Source organism: Ambystoma mexicanum, chromosome 5q (assembly GCF_040938575.1).
Source record: "Ambystoma mexicanum isolate Mex_15411 chromosome 5q, UKY_AmexF1_1, whole genome shotgun sequence".
Taxonomy (NCBI): Eukaryota; Metazoa; Chordata; class Amphibia; order Caudata; family Ambystomatidae; genus Ambystoma; species Ambystoma mexicanum.
In genome coordinates, this window is record NC_090933.1 from 1,313,102,191 (window position 1) to 1,313,124,058 (window position 21,868).

Sequence of the window (21,868 nt, forward strand, 5' to 3'; positions counted from 1 at the left end):
AGAGGTGGGGGATGAGTATAGCAATATGCCATTAAGGCATGGGGGACTGATGAAACATCCCTGGAAGGGAATGGGGAGCATGTGGTTTTCTCTAACAATATCATCTGGTCTCCACTAGAGTCACCTCCCTGCAGGTGGTCCTCCCTCATATAGTGTCCTCCAGGGTCAGGATCATGTAGCGGCAGCCGTCCCCTGGCCACATAGGGGAGGTCATCTCAGGTAATGGAGTGATGGTATTATCAGAATCACATTACGAAAAATAGATCTTTCTCAATTTAGACCATGCCTGGACTATCGAAGCTTAAACAGACTAACCGCGAAAGATAGATATCCTCTGCATCTAATGCCAGATAATTTCAAAGTCTTGCATGGAGAGGGATATTTACAAAATAGATTCAAATCAAGATACGAGACAAATGGAAGACAGCATTCCAGATTTGGTTTGGCCACTATGAAGATCACGGTATTCCCTTCGGTTTGGCAAAGATTCATGGACCACGTTTTTGCAGATCTATTGAACCCCTCCATAATAGTTTACCTTGATGACATTCTGGTGTTTTCTGAATCATTATCCCAACATAACACCCATGTGTGTGTGAAGTACTCCCAGACTATTTGAACATTTCTTGTCCGCTAATCTTAAAATGTCCAGTTTCGATCAGACCTTCATCACCTATTTAGGATATATGCTTTTGTTGAAGGGGATATTGATGCATTCCAGAAAGATCTCAGCATTCATGGCCTGTCTGGAGCCACACATTATCAGCCAGGTTCAGAGCTTCTTGTTTCTGTCAAATTGTTACAGGAAGTACATTCCAAACTTCTCGCAGTTAGCCACTCCGATTACTAAAACACTTAAAGGGACAACGCCTTTCTTTTGGAATGCTTAAGCCTAGAAGCCTTGCTACGCATGTGTGTGTCCGCTTCCATGTTACGACACCCCAACATCTGCAAAACCCTTTACTGTGGTGGCTCAAGCTTCTGATTGTGCCTTGGAGCTGTGTTTAAGCGCCAAGCTGACGAGAGCTCTGAACATGCCGTGGTCTCTCTGTCCAGGAGACCGATGCAGTCTGACTCTAATTATTCAGTCTCTGCAAAGGAGCTCCCAACTATCAAACAGGCACTTCTGGATAGGTGACATTATCTGCTAGGGGCCGCTCATGAGGTCGAAGTTAGGACGGATCACTGGAACCTACAGCCTTTACAACAAATGGAGTGCAAGGATAGCCACCATGCCAGATGGGCCTACTTCTTTATACAATAGGATTTCTGCATAATATATACAATGGATCTGAAAATGTGGGTGCTGACATCAGCGACAGATACCACCAGAATTTGTGATACCTTCACACAGCATAATTGGAAACACCACCTCCTTTTAGTCTAAAGTAAACCCGGTGAAAGTGACTTTGCCATGAGAGTTCAGCTGCGGGACACACTTGAGTCGTTTCTAGAAAGAACAAAATTGAGAGATACTTTTGGTGTTCAGTGTGTGCCCAGTCCAAGCCCACTCGTCAGCCTCCGTATTGGAAATTCCAGCAAATGGACATCCCCGTTGATCTTCAATCTATAGATGGAGCCGCTGGGAGCCCTCCACGCCCACCCTCTTCGTGGGTTGATCTTTCCCTGCTATACGCCCCGGACCGAGGAGGGGGTGAGCGGTCTGAGAGCTGCGGCTCTCGGGCGCCTGTGGTGCGCATGCGGTAGGGAAACACACCATCCCTCCCAGCTGATATAATCATCTCCTGAGACCAGGAGTGAGGAAGAGAGAGGGAAGAGAGATCTGCCGGGCGATGGTGGGAATTGGAGCCTGGTACCTATTTGCGGTGGGGGAACGCACCAACCCTCCTCTTCATCGAGATCCTTTATTGGAGACCCGAACTGGGACTATTGAGTGCGTGAAAATCGAACACCTCCACCCTAAATGCAAAAATGCTGCGCGAAAGTACCAGAGTGACAGAGGCAGAAAATCACATTAGTACAGCCAAAGGTAATATTTTGGGCCCGAAAACACAATTGGCCTCTATGGCCAAGAATCTTACTCGAGCCATGCAACGGTGCGATGAACTGGAATCGCGCTGGAGATGCAATAACATCCGCTTCATTGGTCTACCAGAGAATTTTGGCACGGGTCCTATGGAAAAGGCCATTGAGGGGCTTCTCAGACTTCTCATACACCGTCATTGCGGAGAGAGCCCACAGATCGCTAGCGATGGGCCCCCTGGCCAGCAATAGCGCAGCTTCTGAACTACTGAGACCGTGATGTTATCCTCCGTAGATCATGGGGGAAAGGTGCGCTCCAATACGAGGCAGCTAACATACACATTTACCTGGATTCCTCCACGGCGGTCCAGATGCCGTGCAGATCCTTTATTGGGGTGAAAAAGCTGCTACGTGATAGGACAATCCAGTACGTTATGGTCATCCCTGATCACCTTAGATTCCAACATGAAGGGAAGCAGTGGTATATATCGAAGCAAACATTCCCCTCCCTTGGGGGGCTGCAGGAGGGGCAAACAACAAAGCGACACATCCTTGAGACTCCTCGTGATGGATGCTGATAGTTGGAGATGGAGAGCCATGGGTGGCTATGAAGGGGAAGCGCATTCCCCTGATGCATCAATTAGGAAGCATGTAGGTGATCGAATAGGACCATAGAAAAGGGATCAGAAAAAACGGATCTTTTTGAAATTACTTGTAATGTAGAAAAAAATGATGCATACTTATTTTTTAAATACAGAAATTACAAATTCTGGAAATACGCGAAACGCTCCTTTGTAATCAACACGGAGAAGACTTGGAGCCTCCCATCCCTCGATCTCCGGAGGGAATCCAACTTATTATCCAGAAGACATCCCTATTTAATTATCCATCATAAGTAGGCCTTTCTTTTTCTTCTCAGCACTGTATCATGCATCATTCTTCATTTCTATAGTGCCAAGATACCAACACTGGTATTTGCAGCGCTCTAAAAAAAACACAACAGGCTGTGAAGAGCCTGCAATGCCGTGTAGTAGGCAAAGCACCTGCGTAGCCCAGCGGGCGTCCATCAGTTATGCGTCTGAAGCGGCTTGAAAAGCGCTCCATGTCACTCGCTGCATGTGTCTTTCCATGTCACTCGCTGCATGTGTCTTTTCATGTCACTCCACTCGCTGCATGTGTCTTTCCATGTCACTCGCTGCATGTGTCTTTCCATGTCACTCGCTGCATGTGTCTTTTCATGTCACTCCACTCGCTGCATGTGTCTTTCCATGTCACTCGCTGCATGTGTCTTTCCATGTCACTCGCTGCATGTGTCTTTCCATGTCACTCGCTGCATGCGTCTTTCCAGGTCACTCGCTGCATGCGTCTTTCCAGGTCACTCACTGCATGGGTCTTTCCATGTCACTCGCTGCATGTGTCTTTTCATGTCACTCCACTCGCTGCATGTGTCTTTCCATGTCACTCGCTGCATGTGTCTTTCCATGTCACTCGCTGCATGTGTCTTTCCATGTCACTCGCTGCATGTGTCTTTCCATGTCACTCGCTGCATGCGTCTTTCCAGGTCACTCGCTGCATGCGTCTTTCCAGGTCACTCACTGCATGGGTCTTTCCATGTCACTCGCTGCATGGATCTTTCCATGTCACTCGCTGCATGGGTCTTTCCATGTCACTTCCTGTATGTGTCTTTCCATGTCGCATGTGTCTTTCCATGTCACTTGCTGCATGTGTCTTTCCATGTCACTTGCTGCATGGGTCTTTCCATGCCACTTGCTGAATGTGTCTTTCCATGTCACTTGCTGCTTGCGTGACATTTCCATGTCACTCGCTGCATGGGTCTTTTCATGTCACTCCACTTGCTGCATGTGTCTTTCCATGTCACTCGCTGCATGTGTCTTTCCATGTCACTCGCTGCATGGGTCTTTCCATGTCACTCGCTGCATGTGTCTTTCCATGTCACTCGCTGCATGTGTCTTTCCATGTCACTCGCTGCATGCGTCTTTCCAGGTCACTCGCTGCATGCGTCTTTCCAGGTCACTCACTGCATGGGTCTTTCCATGTCACTCGCTGCATGGATCTTTCCATGTCACTCGCTGCATGGGTCTTTCCATGTCACTTCCTGTATGTGTCTTTCCATGTCGCATGTGTCTTTCCATGTCACTTGCTGCATGTGTCTTTCCATGTCACTTGCTGCATGGGTCTTTCCATGCCACTTGCTGAATGTGTCTTTCCATGTCACTTGCTGCTTGCGTGACATTTCCATGTCACTCGCTGCATGGGTCTTTTCATGTCACTCCACTTGCTGCATGTGTCTTTCCATGTCACTCGCTGCATGTGTCTTTCCATGTCACTCGCTGCATGGGTTTTTCTATGTCACTCGCTGCATGGGTCTTTCCATGTCACTCCCTGCATGGGTCTTTCCATGTCACTCCCTGCATGGGTCTTTCCATGTCACTCGCTGCATGGGTCTTTCCATGTCACTCGCTGTGCACACGGGGCAGCAATTCATCTGCACCCCTCGGGGCGCTGACATAAGGCGGCAGTCGGTATTTACGGTACCAGTGTTGAGCGTGCATGCAGTCGTTCCGCTCCATCCACATTTCCGAGGGGTGATTATTTTTTATGGTGTAGTAAACCTGCATAGGAAGAGAGTGTGATTGGCAGGGCCTGCTTGTTTTTACGTGTAAAGGGGCCTGGCTGCTAGTCGGTTTCCAGCAGCCCCTCGGCATTGACCTCTGCCCCCTGCTCCTGCATATTCAGGTCTCATCATCTTAAGGATGACTGTTAAGTGTTAAATGCAGGGCAACGGTTGCAGAGATCAGGTAAGTACTCGAACACGTTGTATGCTTCGAATTAGAAAAAGGTTACTTCAGTGACATTGTATTCGGTAAAATAAGGGTTCGGTGATACAAAGACTGTCTCTTCAGGGGAGAAAAGTTATGAAACGTTATCTTGGCAGACAGGGGCCACGGTGGTGGACGGTTGGGCTCTGAATTGTGACTTGACTGATAACCATGTGGGGGTTGGACAGTTCATACAAACACGGAATGGCAGTACTTAATTTTCTGAGCTGGAACGTTCGTGGGCTAGATAATTACACGAAAGCCAGAAAGATCATTGCCTGTTCTAATAGAAATAAAACAAATGTACTCTTTCTGCAGGAGACACTCTACATGGCGGTTGCCAATAAAAACATGGCTGCAACTTGGGGTAGCAACAGGTTCATCACTTCCTTCTCGTCCCTCTAGCGGGTTCTGACCCCGATTCACAAATCTCTCAAGTTTGCACTTTAAGGTTCTGACATTGACCTGGACGGTAGATACGTGGTGATACATGGTGTCCTGGAAGGTGTGGAACTGCTCCTAGTCAATACTTATGGTCCGAATGTGGACACCCTGCCTTCTGTGATAAGACTGCGACCATCATAGTAACCTACCTGGGGATACCAGTTATCTGGGGGTAAGGGGTTGACATGAGCACCATACTAGATCAGTCAATGGACCGCACTGGGACTGCTCCCAGACCTCTGTACAAAGCGTCCCGTAAGCTGCGACATCACCTTGATCTCTGTGACATATGGAGGGTACGGTACCCACACGAGCGACAGTTTACATTCTACTCGTTGGTACCTGACATGTCATCCCACATAGATTTGTTTCACATTTTACGACAACTAGTTGGGAGGGTAACATCTGTGGACATTCTCCTGTGTACATTGTCAGACTACTCTCCTATAACCATGCAGATGGACATGGGCAGAGGGGCTCCTTCCTGAAGACGATGGAAGTTTATATCGGAGGCGTAACAGGATATGGCATTTGATAAGATATACATGCTTACTTCACCCATAACACTCCGGGCACTACCTTGTATTGAACGGATGACATCTTGAAGGGTGAGCATCTTGAACTTCAGGCGTTGCAGACTCTTGTTCAACGCCCAAAGATCTAGAATAGGCCTCCACTTACTGTTGTGCTTCTTCACGACAAAGTACCGGGAGTAGACCCCCTTGCCACGTTCCGCAACCAGAACTGGTTCCATGGTCCCTTTTTCTAGCATGAGAACCACCTCCTGCCGCAGGATTGGAAGATGCGGCTGCAGGCCATGCACTGGGGGGATAGGGACCAGAGGCCGCTGGAAATCCAACGAGTTGCCAAGCCGCACCGTGTCTAGCACCCAGCAATCTGATGCTATCTTTCGCCACTCGTCGACATGGATGGCGACCCTGCCCCCCAGCAGATTGTCCATATGGCAGTCATTGTTGAGCTCTTGTTTACCTTCCTTTAGACTGCAAACCTTTCTTTCGCTGTGCTTGGAAGTTCAGTCCAGGCCCTTCTGAACCGACTGGCCCGATCGCCAATAACCTTGAGACGAGTAGCTGGAGTGCCCGTATCCTCGATCTCTGACGGAAGCAAACTGGGCATTCCCAGAGGCTCCACAAAAAGCCTGAAAGAAGCGAAAAGAGTGACCACTTTGCAGGGAACCCAAGGATTTTGCGGTTTCCGTATCCTCTTTCATCCCTTTCAGAGCCTCATCCATTTTCTCGCTGAACAAGTGTTCACCCTCACAGGGCATGTTGATTACCTTATATTGGACCTCTGGGCGAAAGTCTGTGCACTTCAACCAGGCCTGCTGTCTGAGCACCACTCCATTATTAATTTGTTTAAAACCTGACTCCGCCAGGTCCACAGCAATATTGATGCTGTGGTTGGAGGCCTCCTCCCCCTCCCGAACCAACATCATTGCTTCCTTTCGGTGTTGCTTCGGCAGATGTTCAAGAATCGGGGCCAGCCGATGCCACATTTCACAATCATATCTGGCCATAATTGCCTTAGGAATTTTCAGCCTTCACAGTCGTAGGTGCTACCGTCAAGACCTTCTTTCCAAAGGCATCCTGCTTCCTGGCCTCACTGTCCGGAGAAGTAACACATTTATGTTGCCTCCTGGTCTTAAGGCTGGCAGCCGCTGACACCACATACTCAGACACCACGGACACAGGCGTGGGCTGCAACACCAGGCATCTAGGGGTAGACGCGGGAGCTTTGAACTTCTTTTCAAGGCGACCTTTCACTGCTGGCTCCAAAAACGGGTGCCGCATCGTGCGCAGGCCTTCCTGGCACACGTGGTTGAGAATTGGTACCGAGAAGTCCGCCTTCCTCCGCTTGCCCATTTGGTCGAAGAGGAAGCAGTCCTTACATTCCTCTTCAGGCGCCAGTCCAAACTCCAGACACGTTTTCAACATCATGGCGTGGAATGCCCCAATATCATCTGGAGGCAATGGTTGTGCCGGACTACAGGGCTGCTCCACTTCAGGGTCCGTGTCCCACGCGTCATCCCTCATCGACGACGATGACACAGTAGATAGGGTGTACCACGGAACACTCTCAGGGTCAGATTCAGGTAGCTTGCACTCTTCAGGATGAGACCCGGGACGGTCCAACCCCACTGGCAACGGCAACCGTGCTGGAGGAGACTTCCTAGGTGCCTCACCAGGCAACCCCTCGACCACCGGCACCACCGGAGTCGGAAGAGGCAACCTTGCATCCAGTTGCCCCAAAAAAGACTGAAGCATCGACAGCACTTGCAACAACAGCAGAGATTGCTGGTTAACCAAAGGGTAAAGGGTTGGCCCAGCCCCCACCCCACTCGACGTCGAAGGCCTCACACTCTGCAGACCCAGAGACGACGGGTCAAACACCAGCTCCTGTTCCTCCTCCATTCCAGAAGAAACAGAAAACATAGCTGGTTCTTTCTGCAAAATATTCTCAGGAAGGATGGAAAGGCGGTGGACTGCCACTCCCCACCCATCATCAACAACCCTTCCGATTGCATCTGTGACGACAACAGCAGTGGACCACGGCCAGTCAGAGTCGTGGACGGTGCCCACGACACCCCCGTCAACGACGGGACCGTAGATTGCAGCACTGCTGTGACAATGGAACAACTGTCAACAAGCTCGTCATCAGAACCACGTCCCGTGGCTTCGATTTCACCAGAGACTCAGATTTTTTGGAAGAACCGGAACAGTGCTTCGAAGACTCCCGGCTGGACAAAGACTTGTGATGGTCTCTGGATGACGAGTGCTTCGACAAGACTAATTTGGCTTTGCCAGGTCTTTCTCTGACCCCGTAGACATCTCAGGGCCTACCACTGTACCCTTTGGACTTGGCCGGCCGACCATGCTTGGAAAACGAAGTGCCACTCATCCCCTTCGAATGATGCCGCCTAGACGAAGACTTGCTGCCTTTCCCCACCTCTGACGCAGGCTACGCTGCCCAATGCTTCTTAGCAGGGCGTCCCACCGACGCCGCCCGGCGATGCTCCGCGGACTTCGCTGCCCTTCCTGAAGACTGACTCCCCCGGGCCGAACCCACCTCTGAGGCCAGATACGTGCCCTCGTTAAACCAACATATGAGCCGTCGATTAGTTTTTCAAGGTCTTCTACGAAAACCCCTGACATATCTCGCAGGCATTCGCCGAGTGATGGGTGCCTAGACATTAAAGACAGTCCATATGACCATCCCCTTCGTACACCTTCTTCAAGCCGCATGTAGCACAAAAACGAAAAAGAGACTTCTTCTGGGCTACCGATAACATTCTAGCCCACAAACCAAACGCACGTGCAAAAACACCAAGAAACACAAGGTGATCCCAACTGTTTGGAGACGGTTGAAATCTGAGGGGAAGCCACGGGGCGGGGCTATTTATTCCAGGCATCCTATTGGTGGGGCCTAAAGCACCCAAAAACGATGTTGATGGGACACTAAAGTGTCAAAGTTTTCCATAGGAAAACGCTAAGTTAAAGTTACTGAGGTTTCCCAGCCTGACGACGAGGAAATATTCACAGCATGTGAATCCATGAAAGATCCAATGCTGGAGAATTGTCAGTTACCGGAGTCTGCCTGACCTGTGTGTTGGGACATGTCAGGTTATTGTGTCAGAAACAGTTTGTGTCCGAAAAAGGGAGGTGGGGGCGGAGATCTTCTAGGGTAGGCTTAATATGTCAGAATATACAGTCGGCACAGCCAAAGGCTGTGGCCTCTGGCTAGTATTGTGTTGAAAACCATGGCTAGCAGCTGGTTAGTGCATAAAATATACAGTGGCAACGGTTGAAGGTCATTGCTAGTAGCTGGTTAGAGTTGTGTAATACACAGTGGGCACAGCCAAAGGCCATCGCTTATTGCATTTCATTATTTTAAAATGTATAGTGGACATGGCCAAAAAATGTACAGACTGATCAAGGTCAAAGTCCATGGCTAGTGGTCCATTTATATGTTAGAATATGTAGTGGGCACAGTCAGTGTCACGTTTACCTCTGGTGCCCTGCAGGTTTGCCTGGTCCGGACTGGTCTGCGGAGTGGCCCCTGTACTGGTCCCCTTCACCCGGTCGTATGTCCCAGCCATGCCTTCCCTCACCTGTCGCCTGGAGGAAAAACCTCCGGAGGGCCGTGAGGTTGGGAGTGGCCTGGATTTGTTTGGGAAGATCATCGCTGGTGTTCTCAGGGGGTGTTGTGGAAACCTAAGGGGCAAACAGAGGGGAAGTCTACTGTCGAAAAATGACTGCAATGTCCCCAGTCTCCTCCCTCATACCCCTATCCCCTTGAAAGGCGAGGCTGGCTGGAGCGCGTGGGATGCGGCTCACCTGTGGTTCTGTGTCTGCAAGCGCGGCCCGGAGATGGGTCTCGAAAAGGGAGCTGAAGCGAATGAGAGTTTCTCTCCAAAGCGTAAAATGACTCTGCTAATTGTCTAATGTTCTTTCTCTCTCCCCAGGTGTTGGACTTCAGCGCCGAACCGGTAGCGGAGCCCTGAAGATGGATCACTCGTTCCTGGATACAGGTAAAATCTTGAGTTCTTAGACGGGGGTTTGGTTCTGATGGGGGGAGAACGGAAGGCAGTTGCTAACTCTGTTGCTTGCTTTCGTACAGGGCAGGAGCTGGAGGCCTGGAAAACCCTGGGCGGGAGCAAGTCCACGCCAGATGAGAGGAGGACGGAGTCCGCCGCCGAGTGGCATTGAACAGGATGCTGAAGGCCGTAGGCCAAGACTGAAGACCAGGATACTGAAGGTTGCTGAAGAACCGAAGGATAAAGAATGTTCGTAGGATGGTGAAGGCTCGAAAGATGCTGAAGGTTCAAAGGATGCTGAAGGACCGAAGAATGCTGAAGGTTTGAAGGATGCTGAAGGAGTCCCAACTGGATGCAGAAGAATGCTCTCGACCAAGGAGCTCAATGCAGTAAGATGCTTGAGCGCAGGAGCGATAAGCAAAACACTTCTCTTGTTAGGAGCGCTAAGAAGAAACGCTAAGCACAGGGTGCGGTCCGGGGCGTGGCTTTATAGTCCTGTGCCACACCCTGCCGGAGCTAGATGCATAAGGGCGTTGGCTTTGTGCACGTGCCAGGTAAATTGCCGCACGTGCCAGACTCGCACGTGCTCAGTGCTTCTTGGCTTGTGATGGGCAGTGCCCTGGTCTTTAGCTCGTTCTTGCGGGCCGCAGCTAGGCCACGCCCACCCACACGCTTGCGCCAGCCAGCCACCATCCCTGTCCACCTTTTCCCTATTGTATGAGAGGGGGGCTCCCCCCCCCTGTTAGCCTGCCATCCCTGAGCCCGTAACGGGATTGTGACACAAAGATTGTGGCCACTGGCCAGTATTGTGCTACAGTCCATGGATAGTGCTTGTTCAGTGTATATAAATACAGTGGACACTGTTGAAAGCTACATCCAGTGCTAAAGGCCACAACCTATGGTGGGTAGCTTGTTAGTTGTAGTATCTCATTTTGTTTACACACCCAGCTACTTATATGTTCCATATGTCATCACTGCAACATTGTGCAATAGACTGGAACATGGAGCAGTAGTGGAAAGATGCTCTGTGGAGTGTAGAGGATGGAACATAGAATGTGAGAAGAAAGATGCAGATTTGATCAATTGTTCTTGACTGTCCACTTAATAAATCTCCTCAATCTACAAATAATTGTGCATTAGTGTTTTAAACTATTCAGTGCACATGGGTGAACCTTGTGACCACTGTCCATAACTGAAGGCCATGACTAGTACCCATTCATGTGTTAAAATACAGTTGGCCATGCACACTGACAATGGCTGAAGGCCATGCTTAATGCCAATTACTGTTGTAATGTAATTAGCGATGTGATCTGTGATGTCATCATTGTGGTCATAGTCTGTGCAACAGGGGGCGCAAAGTTAAGGTGGCTTCGCAGAATTTCAAGGGTTTTGTTGCATTAAGTCCCCACCTTAACGTCCCTGCAACTAAAGTATTTTGCTTGAATATATATATATATATATACGTATAGTAAGGGTGCAGAAGTAAGACTCTGACACAGAAGGGTCAAAGTGTTTGCTATACACTTTTATTCAAGGGTCAAAAGGAAAAGAAACCCCTACCTCACCCTAACTCTAAGAGGGGTTTCCCAGCTCTACCGAAATAACTAGTGTCAGAATGTCCAAAGCAAAAGTCCCAATGTTCAGTGTCAAAATCCTAACTCTGTCCCTTAAACTCTTAAGCTAACTAAATCAAAGGAGAGGTCTTCCTGGTCCAGAGGAATGACTCCCTTTCCCTGGACAAAAGGTCGTTTTTGTCTTGGTAGGATATTCCCAATGTGGTTTCAGCCACTCCTTAGCTGTTGAGAGAATGTCTCCCTTTGCCCAGCCTCCCTCATGATTACAATGTAGTCCTTTGGGGTCCAAGATCGTAGTTGGCAGCTCTGGCTCCCTTGCCATATACTGCACTGAGAACAGCCTGGATGCACTCCCTAGGCTGTGATGGACTACACAGACTTGGTTCACTAACCTGCCCAGCACTATGAACTGTCCATTAACTTCCAGTTTTCTTTATTTGGGTGCGAGTCCCAGACTCAAAATTCCGGCCTTAGCTTTCTTTTCTGTGGGCTTGGTTCACTCTCCTGCCAAGCCTTAGTATAGGTCCATGTACTTCTTTGCTTTTCTCCCACTGCATTTGGGGCCCAGACCCGTCTTTCCCAGACTTTCGATTCGTGCCACCACCTCAAGCCTTCAGTGCCTTCTCGGCTACCCACGTACCTTGTGGCATGGTCAGCGTGAGTGTTGGCTCCCTTTAGGTAGCTGGACTCTGCGGGTCTCCAGTAACTTCCTGGAGTTTACCTTGCTATGCGGAGGGTCCGCAGTCTTCTCTCCTTCTGGGACAGCATGGTCTTGCACTCTCGCACTTCCTGGGTTTCTGGGGCTCCCAGAGTTTTAGTCCGTCTGCAGGGCGTGCAGTCCTCATGTCCTGGACCAGCCTCTCTACCCCGTTCTTGGTGTCCTGGTCTGCACCCGCCTGCCCGTAATGGCTCTCACGGTTCTTCTAGGGAGAGCTTGACAACCTGTCAAGTCCCACTCCAGTTTTTATCTTGTTTCTTCCAATCAATTGTCATGAAATTGTTATTTATGAACCACTAGCCTGGTGAAAGTGGTTCAGATGGTTATTCGTTATTGTTCCACACCTCCTTGTCTCAGTACCTACCGAGTGGGTGCTGATCTGGTAACTCATTAAGGATCTTCCTCGTCTCAGTAATCTACCTGGACCGCTTTTGAAAAGTACTAAGGGTATGAGGATTTGACTGAAGAGGAAGCAGGTGATGGAAAGTTGGGGTAACTGCGGGAAGGGGGTCTAGGGTTATGTTATTGGGCGGAATACTGCATTTTCCCAATGTGGTGAATGGTTCCCAAAGGATGTTTCCCCTCCCATGAGAGCCACCCGCTGATTACCACCACCACGGGGACTATTAAGTAGCAACCTCACCACCCTGGCCGCATGGCAAGGGACTCCCCCACCCCCTACGGACGCAGTGACAAGTTGACTGCTATAAACATTTATTGGAATGAAAAGACAGGAAAAACCTATCTATCCCTTACTCTAAGAGGGGTTTCCCTGCCTCAACCAAAATACTAAAGGTTGTGTCAGAATGTCCAATCAAATAAAGGATGCCCACCGCTGTGTCACAACCTATTTCCGTCCCTTACACTTAATCTAACTCAGGAAATAATAATAATGTCTCTTCTTGGTCTTAAAGAATGGCTCCCTTCTTCTGGAGTTTCTGGTTAAAATGTCTTTAGAGGAAAACAAAAAAGTTTGCCAAATGCAAACTCTCCAACTCGAACACCATTCCTTATTGCCCAAAGTTAGTGTCACTTTTGGGTTCCCTGGAGAATGACTCCCTGCTCCATGAGTCTCGATTTGTTGATGTTAAATACCAGGGGGAAACACCTCTTCCCCTGGTCTTCCTTAGACTTCACAATGCCAGGGGCAATGCCTCCCTTCCCCAGGCCTTCTTGAGGCTTTTCTTTGTGGGTCCCCGACCCGTGTTTGGCTTTCACTTTGCTTTGGAAAACCAGGTTCACTATCCTGCCAGGCCTTGCTCTACATGTAATAATTCTTCTGGACTTGCTTTACTGGATGTGGGTTCCAGACCCGTACTTGGTTTCCTCTTGTCTTTGGCAAACCTGGTTCACTATCCTCTAAGTTGCTACCACGAAGAGGACGACTTTGGATGCAACTTGCTAGTCCCAGACCTTTGCTATACGGCTTCTCTGCCTCTCGGGCCCCCAGCCACCATTCCGGTCTCCCCACCCTCTTCCGGGCACTTACCGGTCTCTCTCGGTGGTCTGCAGGCTTCTTCTCCCTTCTCAGGTGTCTTACGATCTTCCCAGGGACTTCAGCGGCTCTGCAGCGGTTTCCTGCTCCTGGGCTGTGCATTCCAGGTAGATCCCATGCTCCTGCTCTCCTCCAGCTGGCCGCTCGACTTCCTGTCTCCAGGCCCAGCCAGACGGCAGCGGACCTTTCGGGGATATCTCTGCCAATGGGCAATGGTCCCGTCCTCGGCTGCTTCTTGCTTCTTCTTCTGCCCACGGATATCGAAACTCCTGTTCGCTCCAGGAAGGGTCTCTTTCATTGGCGAGTTTCTCTTCCCTTTTTTTACAGATTGTCTAGTCTGCTCTGCGTGGATGGGAGCACTGATCTGCGTGGCTCCACGCCTCTTAGTCACAGTCGTGTGGAATGCGGTTTCATGTGGGTAGCTACTACTCTTCCTCGTCTCATTCAGGTCAGTGACACAGACACACATGGAGGTGTGGGGAGTTAGTGGGTGTTGTACAGGCTAGGAGGTTGTACTGTCATACATGCCAATATTCAGATGCACCTGGGAGGAAGATTTCCACAGGGAAATCGGGAGGCGCATATTTCCCCATAGGAATGCATTGGGGTTACAGTTATTTTAGGCGGGAGACTGAAAAATAGAAATATTTTTCACCTCAAAATCGGCAGTCTCCCGCCTAAATCGGGAGGGTTGGCATGTATGTACTGTAGTAAGACTATACCATACCGGGATCTCCTGGGATGGTCATCCCTCGTCAGATAAGGGGGGGTAAGGGCTACCTCCCCATGTGACCCTCCCATGGTGCACCACCCCAAGGGGGATTGTTGGATTGTGGCCCCATGGGAGGGCCTCCCCTAGGGGAGAAGGTACGACATCTGAGGATTTGTCACAATAGTATTTGCACACAGGGATGATAGGCATAGAGGGTCCCGGAACACAGGATGATTATATGTATATGACTTTATTGTCATATGTCTTGTTAATATCTCAGCTTCCTTATCAGACCTGCTAGGTCGCTGTTTATTTATTAGCAATCATGGGCTGCTTTCTTGAGTGTAAACACTGTACATTTTAGCTGTACTTTGCACTTTATAGTGTAACAGATATTTGCACTGAATTGCACTGGGCATCTTATTGTTATTTAATAAGTCCAGACAACAGTCATTTAACAAGACTATTTCGGTCTCTGTCTTTTTACCAGCAGCCTGTGCTTTCAGCATTGTATTGTATTTCATTTGTGTTGTGGTGTCGGGAAGCCAAGCATTATACTTTGACCACAGAGTTGCTGTAGAAAGAGATATGCATTTTAAACCGTGTCAAATGGAGTGCCTGAATAGTTTGGTCCTATTTATTGTATAAACGTGATATTAAAACCAGAATCGATTTTGCATTACGGTTAATTTAGGTCGGACATGCTTACTCAATATACTTTGGCACTCCAAGATGTCTGGCACATGTCTGGTAGAAAGGTGTTTATGTGCCATAGAGTTCATAAAGAACTCCACAGGGATCATAGACGTGTAACAATATACAAAAGTCCTAATTTTATGTTGTTTCCGTTGTATGTGATCCAGTGGTTTGCTAACCGTGAAACGGATCGTTGCCTGTCTTTCCCCGTCCACGGTATACTTAATAAACACATTTTTTGCAGTGGAATTTGTGGAGCTTCATTCTACGCAGATTGGAAGACTGTCTCCAGCTCTGCTGCGCCAGCGTACCACGGTGCAAAGTCTTCTAATATATACACACGCTGAGGATGAAGACGTTGGACTGTGTTCCCGCTGATATGAAGCGCATTCAAGGTTTCCTTTTCTCCTTTGGGAACTACATTCTGCGCTCTGGTTGACTTGGTGATTTACACATTGAAGAGTGTCACGGGCTGGGCTGACTGGCGGACGAAGCAAGGGCGTACGTTTTTCTGTCAACGGAGGGACACGTTGCCGCTACGGTAAGCTTGGCTCACTAAGGCCAGGTACTTATTTTCACTCTTTATGGTCACCCGTCACAGCATAAAAACGTAAACGCCACAGGGGGGGGGGGGAGTGGGGTCGGGTGTTTGAGGAGCAGACATTGTTCCAAGTCGAATATACACCACGCTCCAATGAGTTCATCAATATGCATAGCTCTCAACCATTTGTCTCGCAAAGGCGGGTGAAATCTCCCGATTTTCTTTTTGGCCGGTGAGACGCCCATTGGAATGAATGGGTGTGCAGGAGGCTTGGTGGGTGAGTCAGCCCTTTGCAAGGCGGTGACACCCGCCAAAAGCGGGTGAGTTGAGAGCTATGAATTTGACATCACAAGTTGACAGGGAGAATGCTTGCAGAGAACAGGCTGCAACTTTGTTCAGTGAAACTCAATCAACAAGTAATAACACCAGCAAAATAGCAATTCTACAGGATGTTACACCAAATAATGAAAGGAAGCTGTTGCGAGAATTGGAAAAAACTACACAAGAGGGAGATTAGCAAATGGTGGGAGGAGCACTCACTCCAGTACTATATAGAGGTGGGTAGAATTCCCAGGGGTTTGCGCATTTTATTCACATCCTCATTTGAAGATCAGGACCCAGCCATGTTACAAGAATGGGGCAAATCCACCAATACCTTCTCAGTTACATTCTTAAACATTCTTATTAAATATGCATACACAGATAGACACAAAGGTTTGCAAAGGATACAGGAATTGGAGGATCAATTGTTGATAATCACCTCCAGCGAAGAAGACAAACAAATTCAAATAAACATAGAGAAGGGCTATAAAACATTTGAAGATGACATTAAACTTAGGAAACAACATACGTTTATCCGAGATGAGGATTATGAAAAGGGACGGGTGTACACTTTTAAATGTCGTTTTGACATCTTACGACAAAAACCCCTGTGCAATTCCACAATTCCTTCTGAAATTGAAACGACTGGCAGTGAAAATGAACAGCCTTTACCCAAATGTAATTTTGTAGAGGAAATGAGAGTCTTGGGCATTGATGGAAACAACAACAACAAAAAACAAGAGGAATATGCTGAGGAATGACCACGGGACAGAGAGGAATAAAAAAAACAAGGGAGGGACAACGATTCAAGCACCTCAGACACAGACAAGTCCAGGAGATCAACACGCTCCGGCAAAAAGACAGTGTCCAAATATTTATGGAAACACAAGTGTCAGTGGTTAACCTTTCTTCACATACATTTACTCCAGAAGAAATTAAGGTACATAAAATAAGTTCTCAATTTCTGCCCCATAACCCAGTATGACTATGCGCAAACATAAGGAGTCGCTGATTGGATACACAACTGTGGCCATTGAAGACATGCAGATTCTTGCAGATTTGGTACATTTGGAATCAGGACATCAGACTCAAAAAGAAATTAGTGAAGGAGAGTGGAACTCACTGGATATACACATTGATTGGTCCGTAAAAAGTGAGCTAAAATTAAAATCCAGGTTCAATTCTATTTTCCAACTGGGAGGCCACATGGAAGCATTTCAGGACCTGAAAAAAGTCAGAAAGAAGAAATATCAGAATAAACCTAACTTGACCTTTCATGAGAGAGATACGTTGATGGCACTCCAAACACGTCTGACTGTATTATCAAACCCTCTGACTACGGAACTAACATTGTCATTCTAAATCAACATGATTACATCGTAGAGGCTAAGAGACAGCTTACAAATAAAGAATGCAATCGGAAAATGGAGGGTGATCCTTCAGAAGATATGAACACAAAACGTTCTGATTTTCTCAAAGTATGGAAGGGGCTAGGTATTCTAGACAAATAAGAGACGAATAAGAGAAGATTCCTGCAACCCAGATTTCCCATCATGCCAATCATCTATTTTTTGCCGAAGTTGCACAAAAGTATGAAGAAACCTCATGGCAGACCTATTGTCACTCTTAGTGTATCCCTGGTAGAAAACATTTCTAAAATAGGTTGATGAAACTTTGGTTTCTTTTGTGACTTCGTTACTGTCGTATTTGAGGGATACTTAGGAATTCCTCAACAAAATTAATGGCATACCATGGGAATCCTCTTTTCTACTGGCCATGCTAGATGTTGTATCCTTATATACTTGCATCAAACATGCGGACGGACTACGAGCTTGTGAATTGTTTCTAAATACATGATCCATGAATTTCTTAAAACATGATAAAATTATCACAGAGATGATCCAACTTTGTCTTATCAATAACATTTTTTGTTTGACAAGGGTTACTACATCTAACTCCAAGGGACGGCAATGGGCACTACGTTTGCTCCGTCGTATGCCAACCTCACCATGGGGTGGTGGGAGAAGTTTGTAGTGTGGCATCCAGACAATAATAAACAATCATATCATATCATACAGACAAGATTGCCTTATGGCTACGATACATAGATGATTTATTCTGCTGAAGAATGGTTGGCTTTTGTAAAAATTCTTAATGTGAACATGCTCAATTTTAAGTTCACAGAAAGCCACAGCAAGACTGCAATTGTCTTTTTGGATATTCTTGTCAAAGTAGAAAAGGTGAACTCATCACAGAATTACATAGAAAATCCACCAACTCCAACATATCTCTACAGTCAACTAGCAACCGTCCAATATGTTTAAAATGGAGTATACATTATGGGTAGTTCATAAAAATTCGAAGGAATTGCACTAAAATAGAAACCTTCGACAAAAATGTGCCATGATGGCACAACGATTTCAGACTTGTGGATATCCTATGAAGGTGCTCCAAAGGGCATTCATCAAAGCACGTGAGCGAGATCGGAACTCACTACTAATATCTAATCCAACCCAGAACATGGTTCAGGATGACAAAGCCATACACCTGATTCTCACTAATGGAGAGGGGTTGAATAATATTCGTCAAATTATGACCAAACATTGGCATGTGCTACAACTTGATGAACATTTGGGGGGGCAACATGGGCGAAAAAATCAATATCACTTTTCGGAAATCCATGTGTCTAAAAGACAGATTGGTGTCAAGCTACATGAGCCCCAATGTTAACATCACAGCAGATACATGGTTGAGCAAATGTACTCCTGGGTTTCATGGATGCATGAAATGCAAAGCGTGTCAATATGCCACTATTCTAACGAGCCATTGCCGTCCTGTCTTGGCAATAGATATTAAGATAAAGTCACAGATAACTTGCAACACAGTCTATGTGGTTTATGTTCTCATGTGTTCATGCAAAAAATGGTATGTGGCTAGTACCATTGGCAAACTTAAATTCAGGATTCTTCAACATATATGTGCCATTAAGAATATAGATCCCGCATGCCCTATGGCAGTGCATTCCAAAACAGTCCATGGAGGTAAACTGGATGGGCTCACATTTTTTGGTAAACATACTTTTCCAGAACCACCCAGAGGAGGTAATCGAGAACTCCAACTACTGCAACTACAAACAAAATGCATCGTAGATTTAGAGACAAAGAAAGCCAGGTGACATAATTTGGACGAGGAATTGTACACCTTTTTTGGCATATTGATTGCCTACCATGTTTTTATTCATGTATTCATGTTTGAAAGTGGATTAGAACGGTGGGGGCTTTAGCATTTACTCTGGTCCTCTGTCCATTCTTCTATTCTATTCTTATTACGTGATCTTTTAGGAATGTGCTTTTCTGCTTCCCTGCTTGTCATCCTCTTTCCTTCTTTCCTTCCTGCTCTTTTCTTTTCTTCTCAGGTTTTTATTTCGCAGGTATTTCTTGCCCGGGTATACTGTCTGGAATTTATTAGGTTTTCTGTCGCATACTGTACACATTGCAGGAACCTGTCCCATACGGGCATTGCATTTACCCAGGCACAATAGCATCTACACAGGCATATGTGTAGAAGTGTCATTTACAGAATCCTATTTTGAGAGGATTGGGTCTATTCAATATTCACTTAATTGTTTTTATACATTTGAACTTAAACATTTGTTCTATTTTCTACATTTTAGGTATGTTTGTTATTAGGGAAACATTTGGTTTTTTTTAAAAAACTTTTCTTTTAAGGTCAGTTGCATTACTTATATGTACACAATGGTCAAAAAGCATCAACAAGTCAGGGTGTAGACAGGGGTGTCACATCTATGTCAGGCAGAAGATCACACAGGTACAGGCGCAGTAGCGTCCAAATGTCTTTGGGGCGACAGGGCGATGGGACTGATAGCACAAAAAGTTCCTCGTCGTCATTTACCATACATAGGTCCCTTAAGAAATTGGCCCGGGTTGGACCCGTTGAAGATTTCCAGCACTTAAGGATACAGCGCTCGGTGACAATACATGCGACATTAAATAGACGTCTCGTGGTTTCCTTTACTTTACCAATGTCTCCAAGTAAATACTTCAAAGGGGATAGAGTAGCCGGTATCTACGTTATGTCCTCAAGAAGCTCAGCCACCTCTCGCCAAAATTCCACAATCAAGGGGCATGACCAAAACATGTGAAATGGCCCAGCATTTGGGGCATTGCATTTGAGAAAAGCCCCTGTACAGTTATCCACAAATTTGGCCAACCTAGCAGGGGCATAGTGCAGTTGGTTCAAGACTTTAAATTGGATCAGTCGGAACCCAGAGTTCATGGAGACTGATCTAGTAAGTTGGCAGTAGCGGGTCCACCTAACATCATCTATCTGTGCACCCACATCTCGCTCCCAGGTCTCTTTGATAGCATTACGGGAGGGGGTATGGGTTTGCACTAAGCGATATAGCATCGAGACCCCCTTGTTAGGACCATTCATGGATACCATCGCCCTGATACACTCATGTGTCAGGCGTTCTAAGGGGAATGTCGGCCATCTAGCAGCAAAGGCGCTTCTCATGCGATGGTATTGGAGGCGCTTAAGTTGGCCTCTTCCCACCGCCGCAATAAAGTCTGCGAGTTCACAGAACATGCCGTCTGGAAACATGTCCCTCAAAATGAAGTGTTTATTCGGGTCCCAGGTTTATTGAAGGGCTTTATCAAATGTAGGAGAGATACTAGAGAAATTCCAAAGGGGAACCTCTGGGTCATAGGGAGTCTCCAGACCGATCCGTTTATAGATCCTGGACCATGCATGCGCGGTCGTATACACCGGATCGAACGGGCAAATGTCACCATAGATAGGATTAAGGAGGACTGAGCGTATGTCATTGGGGCGAACAGCATGTCTCTCAAGGGGTATGTGTGGGGCCGTGTCCTCGGGGTCAAACCAATGTTTCACGAATTGTGCTTGTGAAGTAAAGTAATATAGTTTGAAATCTGTTGCAGCAATACCGCCCTGCGAAAAGGGTTCAACCATTTTATCCCACCCCAGTCTAGCCGTCTTCCCATTCCATAAGAAGGAGGAGGCAAGCGATTTGAGTTTCATGAAAAAGGGCTTACCAGGCCAGATCGGGATGTTGCTGAAATAATATAGAAGTTTGGGGAGGACCACCATTTTGAGTAATGCCACTCAGTCATACAGGTACAGTGGAAGGTTAGCCCACAACTGGTGCCTAGTTGTCAGATTTAGTAGCAGTTCACCATGGTTATGTGTGTATAACAGTTGTTTGTCTCTAGCAACCATGACACCCAAGTAACGGACTTGGGTAGGAGCGGGTCTAAGCCCCACTATTCAAGATAGATCGCCCGTAGCGTCGGTCAGAGGGAATATTTCGGACTTGGGGACATTGATTCTATATCCAGAGTATTCTGAAAACTGTGTATGTCTGACATGATGTGCTGCACGTTCTCCTTTGGGTCTCGGACATATAGTAGGGTGTCATCTGCGTATCATGATATGATCTGCGGGGGCCCAGTCATCCTAAGGCCTCTATGTGATGGTTCTGGCGAATATATTCTGTCATGGGCTCAATGGTGAGTGCAAAAAGTATAGGTGAAAAGGGGCAGCCCTGCCTAGTCCCCCTGTGTAGTTGAAATGTAGAGGATAAGGTGGTATTAGTTAAGACTTTAGCGGACGGCTGGGTGTATAGTAGCCGCACACATTTAATAAAGTACTGGCCAAGACCAAACCACTCGAGCACCAAAAAGAGGTATGTCCAGGAGACGGAGTCAAATGCCTTTTTGGCGTCCAGGGCTACCACAGCCGCCTTTGCTTCTGGGTCTATTTGCGCCATTACATTGAATAAGCGCCTAAGATTAAGAGCTGTGGATCTGGTTGGTATAAAGCCAACCTGATCAGGGTGGACCAGGATCGGCATGTACGGGAGGAGTCTGGTGGCCAGTACTTTAGCGAAAATCTTCACGTCAGTATTAATCAAGGAGAGGGGCCTGTGGGATGCCATGTCTTGTGC

General features: G+C 47.3%; 1 protein-coding gene across 1 annotated transcript in view; it reads right to left on the bottom strand.

The window, feature by feature from the left end:
• The window catches only part of LOC138498462 (zinc finger protein 271-like), a 299,049-nt gene extending 281,944 nt beyond the window's left edge, over positions 1 to 17,105 (bottom strand). Inside the window, exon 1 of the mRNA XM_069622211.1 lies at positions 17,003 to 17,105. The gene's annotated coding sequence lies outside the window, so the exon portion shown is untranslated. The remainder of the gene's footprint in view (positions 1 to 17,002) is intronic.
• Positions 17,106 to 21,868: the final 4,763 nt, after the last annotated feature.